This window comes from Lolium rigidum, chromosome 5, assembly GCF_022539505.1.
Source record: "Lolium rigidum isolate FL_2022 chromosome 5, APGP_CSIRO_Lrig_0.1, whole genome shotgun sequence".
Lineage (NCBI taxonomy): Eukaryota > Viridiplantae > Streptophyta > Magnoliopsida > Poales > Poaceae > Lolium > Lolium rigidum.
This window is the reverse complement of record NC_061512.1, coordinates 157,796,477-157,803,734: the sequence shown is the minus strand read 5'-3', so window position 1 is coordinate 157,803,734 and position 7,258 is coordinate 157,796,477. Positions and strand designations below refer to the sequence as shown.

The window sequence follows — 7,258 nt, the reverse complement described above, 5'->3', positions numbered from 1 at the left end:
TTGGAGGAACACAATGGATGAAGAAGGAGTTGGCGACGTCTATGCGAGCTAGGAACGTCTTCCCATTCAGTTGCCTGTAGGGTTATGGCAGATGACTTGGGTACTGCTTGCTGTCGAAGTGATGATGCTACTCCGATGTTTAGTTAGGCCCTTCGAGGCTATTATGTAAGTATTGGTCATGTGACCATGTTGTAATTTTCTTATTCCGCTTTGTAATGGATGGTGTAATTTGATATCAGTTCGGTTATGTGTTCACGACACACTGATCATGGGATCGTGAACTGTATACATAACAGGGTATTTCGGACCGTTAGTCCGGGGTCCCCACATTATTAATAACAAGGTTATGTCATTATGTGAATGATGTAATGGACACACCCAATTAAGCGTAGCATAAGATCACGTCATTAAGTTATTTGCTATAAGCTTTCGATACATAGTTACCTAGTCCTTTCGACCATGAGATCATGTAAATCACTTATACCGGAAAGGTACTTTGATGTATGCCACTGCGTAAATGGGTGGTTATAAAGGTGGGATTAAGTATCCGGAAAGTATGAGTTGAGGCATATGGATCAACAATGGGATTTGTCCATCCCGATGACGGATAGATATACTCTGGGCCCTCTCGGTGGAATGTCGTCTAATAGCTTGCAAGCATATGAATGGTTCATAAGAGACCACATACCACGGTACGAGTAAAGAGTACTTGTCATGAGACGAGGTTGAACGAGGTATAGAGATACCGATGATCAAACCTCGGACAAGTAAAAATATCGCGTGACAAAGGGAATCGGTATCGTATGTTAATGGTTCAGTCGATCACTAAAGTCATCGTTGAATATGTGGGAGCCATTATGGATCTCCAGATCCCGCTATTGGTTATTGGTCGGAGAGAAGTCTCAACCATGTCTACATAGTTCGCGAACCGTAGGGTGACACACTTAAGGTTTGATGCCGTTTAAGTAGATATGGAAATATGGAATGGAGTTCGAAGTTTTGTTCGGAGTCTCGGATGGGATCCAGGACATCACGAGGAGGTCCGGAATGGTCCGGAGAATAAGATTCATATATAGGAAGTCATTTTCTAGATTTGAAAATGATCCGGTATTTTTTCTGGAAGGTTCTAGAAGGTTCTAGAAGAGTCCGGAAGAAATCAGCATGGAAGGTGGAGTCCCAGAGGGACTCCACCCACCTTGGCCGGCCAGCCTAAGAGAGGAGGAGTCCCAAGTGGACCCCTCCCCATGGTGGCCGGCCACCCCACCAAGGAAAGGGGGGAGTCCCACTCCCCCTAAGTTTGGTCATATGGAAGGTTTATGTTGGGGTCTTTTTCGGAGACTTTTGACCTAATCCTTGGGGCTTCCACCTATATAAAGAGGGGAGGAGAGGGGCTGGCCGGCCACATCAATACCACCATGGCCGCACCCCCTCAAGGCTGCCCTAGCCGGCGCCCCCTCTCCCAAACACTAGCGGTTCCCTCCTACCTCTCTCTCCCACATAGCTTAGGCGAAGCTCTGTCGGAGATCTCCACCACCACCACCACCACGCCGTCGTGCTACCGGGATTCCGAGGAGGATCTACTACTTCCGCTGCCCGCTGGAACGGGGAGAAGGACGTCGTCTTCATCAACACCGAACGTGTGACCGAGTACGGAGGTGCTGCCCGATTGTGGCACCGTCAAGATCTTCTACGCGCTTTTGAAAGCGGCAAGTGATCGTCTACCGCAGCAACAAGAGCCTCCTCTTGTAGGCTTTGGAAATCTTCAAGGGTTAGTCTCGTTCATCCCCTCGTTGCTCCCGTCTTCTAGATTGCATCTTGGCTTGGATTGCGTTCTCGCGGTAGGAAATTTTTTGTTTTCTATGCTACGAATCCCTACAGGTGGTATCGCAGCCGTGTCTATGCATAGATGGTTGCACGAGTAGAACACAATTGTTTTGTGGGCGTTGATGCTTTGTTGTCTTTAGTTCGAGTACTTTGCATCTTTGTGGCATGGTGGGATGAAGCGGCTCGGGCTAACTTTACATGACCGCGTTCATGAGACTTGCTCCACGTTCGACATGCAACTTGTATTGCATAAGTGGCTTTGCGGGTGTCTCGTCTCTCCCACCATAGTGAAGATTCAATTTACTCTTTCTATTGACAACACTAGTATCACCGTTGTGGTTCATGTTCGTAGGTAGATTGGATCTTACTCGAAAACCCTAAACCACGTAAAATATGCAAACCAAATTAGAGACGTCTAACTTGTTTTTGCAGGGTTTGGTGATGTGATATAGCCATGATGTGATGATGAATATGTATGAGATGATCATTATTTTATTGTGGCAACCGGCAGGAGCCTTATGGTTGTCTTTAAATTTCATGTTGAGTAGTATTTCAAAGTAGTTGTAATAGTTGCTACATGAGGTGAACAACCATGAAGACGGCGCCATGGACCTTGACGCTACGTCGATGATGATGGAGATCATGCCGTTGATGATGGAGATCATGTCCGTGCTTTGGAGATGAAGATCGAAGGCGCAAAGACTAAAGGGCCATATCATATCACATATGAATTGCATGTGATGTTAATCCTTTATGCATCTTACTAGGAAATTTGCCCGTGCGTTGCTACGGTTATTTTATTAAATAACTTTTGATGCAAGGCACATTTTTACATACTAAGCTGCCACTAAAAGAACATATGCCAAACCCCTCTTAAACAAATTATTTATAGTAAAATTGGGTTTAGAATACAATTTCTTGAGTTTGTTCTACTCAGACTAAGCATTGGCCAAAAAAATATAAACAAACTTTGAATAGAGGATAAAATATTATAATATTGTTTCTTGTTGTTTATATCAAACACTTTTGAAAATTTATAATTCTCATATATTATTTGATAGGAATAATATAAATATAAACAAAGAAAAAAGACGAAATTCTCAAACAATTAACTAAATATTTTATTTCTAAGCTTTTTGGTTCGTTATGATAGCGTAAAACTTAAAATTTGAGATAGAGGTCACTCGATCATGAACTAACGAATCGGATGAGATGTGCGATCCCCACCATTCACTTAGGCAAAATGGTTCATCCTTTTTGGTGCAGACATCAAAAAAATTGCCCGTACAAATACGAATTTAAGACCTGTACAATAGCTGTACAATAGCGGAGATAGCATTATCTTCGAGCCTTTGCAGTTTAGGCACGGCCATGTCAATTATAGTTTGCTCTAAGTAACTCTTAGTTGAGCTACACTTTTCATCTATAATGAGTGTCTTGGGTCCAAGGGAGCAGATGTTTCCGTACAAGGAATTCCCCGCAGGTTCTTCTTTTTGAGGAAGATGATTACCCTGGCTTTCAGAGCTTTGGTGTCACGTTGTAGCTGATCCATGATTTTAAAGGGTAGTAAATCTTTATATTTTGTTTTTAAAGCAAGTATGACATACCAAGACGTATAGGAAATAGCAATAGCACTATGCTGCTTGAAGCAACAGTTAAACAAAATAAAATCTAACGATCAGACAGCGCACCACCTCGCTGGAACCAACCCTTCTCTCTCCTGACATTTTATATTGAAAGAAGTCTAGATGACCCCCCTAAGTTTTAGGTTTGGGATGGTAAACCCCCCTAAGTTTCAAGTGGAGCACTTAACCCCCTCAAGTATCACTTAGGACTCGTTTGGTTGTAATGGGCCCAAAACCCAGGGAACTACATCCCCCACGTCAATTTCCCTGTGCGCTCGGGAATCACAGGTTTCCTCTCCGGTTCGGGAACATCAAGGCTTGCCATTTGGACAGAACTGGCAGGGAACGGACGGGAATGGACTGGAACATTCGAAATTCGAAAATAAGGCCAAAAGAGTACGTTTTTTCACATGAAATTTGAAATTCAGGCATACAAATTAATACAGAAATATCAAGAAATACTTATAATTCGAAATACACAACATATTCAACCAATCTTTACATCTCCAGGCAGAATTAATTAAAAAGGTAGAAAGTCTTGCAACAAATCTTACAAAAAGAAACATCTTGCAACAATAATTAATACATGTCAATTATCTAAATTGCACCAAGCCAGATAGCATCAATCAAACTTGAGTTGCATAGAAGTTTTTAACATGAAATCGAAGAAAACAATTCGCTGGGGACATGTCCATGAGCTTTTCTGCATGGCCTTCTTCTACTCCTCCTCTGGTGGATCATCCCTGTCTTCAAAATATATTGAAAACAAATAGTCAATAGAAGCCTCTGCTAAAATAATCCTCAAGCTAAATATGAAGCTATATATGGACAAACTACAGTTTTACAATTCATTTAGTTCCTGGTGGGCATGAGAGAGCCATGCATATTTGGCATGTCACTAATCGTCTGAACATTCAGAAACAAATATAGTCTGAAGTGATATACACCTATATATTCTTTGTCGATAGAGAAATGTACGAACATATCCATGTGACAACACAACTGGTCATGAAGAGTTGTTAAACTACAGTTACATATAAGTGTAGGCATACAGTAAGCATGTGAACAAAAATCTAATCTACAAGTAAGCACCAACGATACAAAAATCTAATCTACAAGTAGTCATGTATGTAAACTGGAAAAGGTAACAATCTAATCTAATCTACAAGTAGTCATGTATGTAAAGCATTATAGAAACAAGGCTAATCATGTATGCAAACAAGGCTAATCTGCAAGTAATTACAGAAACTTTCACTAAAGCCTACTGTTGTATACAGGACAAAGAATGATGCAAACATGAGATGATGCAAACAGGAGATTACCTAAGCCTGGAAGCAATCTCAAACAGCACAGTGTAGGTAACCTTCTCCTTTTGCTTTCCCTCGCTCCACTTCTGCAGCAACCAAACAAATCGACCATCAGAATCGTCGCAAATCATAATTATGATCAGAAGTATGGCCAAAATAAATAAATACAAATATCACTCGATGATGTACAGAAACTAAGTATTAAACTGAAACCAACAATAAGGGACAGAAAACTGTATATTCATGACATCCATTTTTGGTCATTGGCTAAAGCTTAACAGCAGATCACCTTCACAGTATCAAGTAGAAAATGGAAGGAGACAACATGTTGTCAAAAAAGAAAAGGAAATGCTGCATATTATTTACGGATACATCCAATCTACACCAGGAACGACGCAATTAGAGGCCAGACAGCTATGAACTTTATTACAGATGCAGACCTGGACCATCAGACCCAATCCTCATCCGAACAGAAACTGGTGCGTGATATACTCATCGTTCAGAAACAACCAAAGCATACTAACTCCTAAGCCTAGAGTACAAGCTTAGCAACACCACTTCTAGCATTAACTTACTACTACAAGAATTAAAGATAAGAGATATCCTAAAGAGTATCAGTATAGTAATAAAACTAAGACGAGGTATATAACCATTGCTGAATAAGATGTCCAGTACACAGTAAGGTAGCAAACAATGTTTGCTAGTAAGTTAATACTCCAGGGGACAGAACAAAACAAAAACTCAAGTGTATAAGAAACAATGTTTGCTAGTAAGTTAATCCAGAAAATATCCTCTTTGACAAAGGATGTCACCTAAATCAGGAGGACATGATCAGTTAATATCCTCTTTCACAAAAGATAACATAAACACTAGATTCAGATGCAACGTAGCTCTGTATGCTTGACACAAAATAAGATATAAGTTGTAGTTTATATTTTCATCTCCGAGAAAACTTCCGTAGTAAACTAAATAGGATGCCGCATTTAACTCAGTTTCTATGTAATTTTCACAGCACTACAAATAACTGTCACCAATTCCCTACAGCTTACAAAACAAGCTCTGATATTAGAGAAGTAAAACTACCACTTTTAAATGAAACCATTTGCTACCTCTCCTATGTCTGTGTTGAATAACCAACAATCGCATGGCGACATCAACTGATTGTCTTCTCCATAACATAAGGGGTAAAAGAGTACTGAGCTGTGCAAATCCTACAGACACAGGACACAGAGAGAAGCGGGAACGAGGTTGTGCTCACCGTGCTCCGATAAGGTCACTCCACGGGCTAAGGTTCTTTGATCTGGAGCAAGAAACCCCTCCCGTAGCAAATCTTGTAGATCTGGAGCAAAAAAATTATCAGTGCAGAGAGATGATAGAACCCTAGATCTTTGCGGCTCGTCTGTGGATAAGGGAAAAAGGAAGAGGCGAAAGGAATTACCGAGAACACCGTCGTCTTCACCGGCGCGATGCGGTCGGGGAGGGAGCGATGCGGTCGGGAGGGGGCGACGGGGTAGGGGAGAGGCTTGGGGAGGGGGCGATGCAGCCGGGGATGGGGCGGTGTGGCAGGGTAGGACCTTGCTCCGGCCGCCGGAGGTGGGGAGGGGAGCGGAGGGGCTTTGGGTTCAGTCGCCGTCGCCGTCTTTCGTCGCCCTCCTCGTCGCGGAATGTCGTCCCCGCGTGGCGACTAGCGGAAGGCCTTCCCTGGGTTGGAGGCGGAACGGACGCGGAATCGTTGTCTCCCATGCCTCCAAACGGCCCGGTGGGCTCTCCCGGGGCGTGTCGGCCCAGGGAATGGGAGGCCGGGGAAAGGCCGGGGAACCCCCGCGGAACGGGGCCAACCAAACGAGCCCTTACCGGCCAAATTACCCCCTCCAGGTGGTTTCAGAGGCTGATGGCTGTTTTGGAGGGTGGTATTAATCCACGTGGAGGCAGCTTGTTGGGGAGGTGGCACCTGGTCGAGCCGCTTCCTCGTCGAGCCCATTTCTGGCCTGAGTCGCTCTGCTTTGCTTCTCTCTCGCTCCCCGCGCCGCTCGCCGCTCCGCTCGTCTCTCCCGTCAGTTTCTCCACTCGTCTCCTTGTCCCCGGATGGATGCCCTTCTTCGATCGTTCATCTGTCATCCATGTGCTATCTATCAACGCCAACTAAGTGGTAGAACTCAGCTTCAGATTTGTACTGCGTTTCTACTTCTAATTTCTAAACCAAGTGTGCTGAGACAGCACACATGGCTGCATCGTCGTGTGTAGAACTGCAACTACAAGGCATGGTCCAGCATCTTGGCGTTCTGCACCAAAAATGCCACGCAGCATTTTCATTCTTAAGATTTGCCTCCAGAATGGCAATAGGATACGACGTTTAGGCCATAGTTTGTGTTGGAGAGGTGCTTTAGTGATAGCATGTTCCTTCGCCGACACTGGACAGGTTTAGTTCAGAGTTCAGACTACCATTTTCGATCAAGCCCCACTTGGAAAACCGGCTCCAATATTCAGTCATTAATTCACCCA

General features: G+C 43.5%; 1 long non-coding RNA gene across 1 annotated transcript; it reads right to left on the bottom strand.

The window, feature by feature from the left end:
- Positions 1-3,886: 3,886 nt before the first annotated feature.
- LOC124657928 lies at positions 3,887-6,103 on the bottom strand. Its single transcript, XR_006988934.1, has 2 exons — positions 6,015-6,103; positions 3,887-4,196 (listed from the first exon to the last, which is right to left on the bottom strand). It is a non-coding gene; the product is annotated as an uncharacterized LOC124657928 (long non-coding RNA).
- Positions 6,104-7,258: the final 1,155 nt, after the last annotated feature.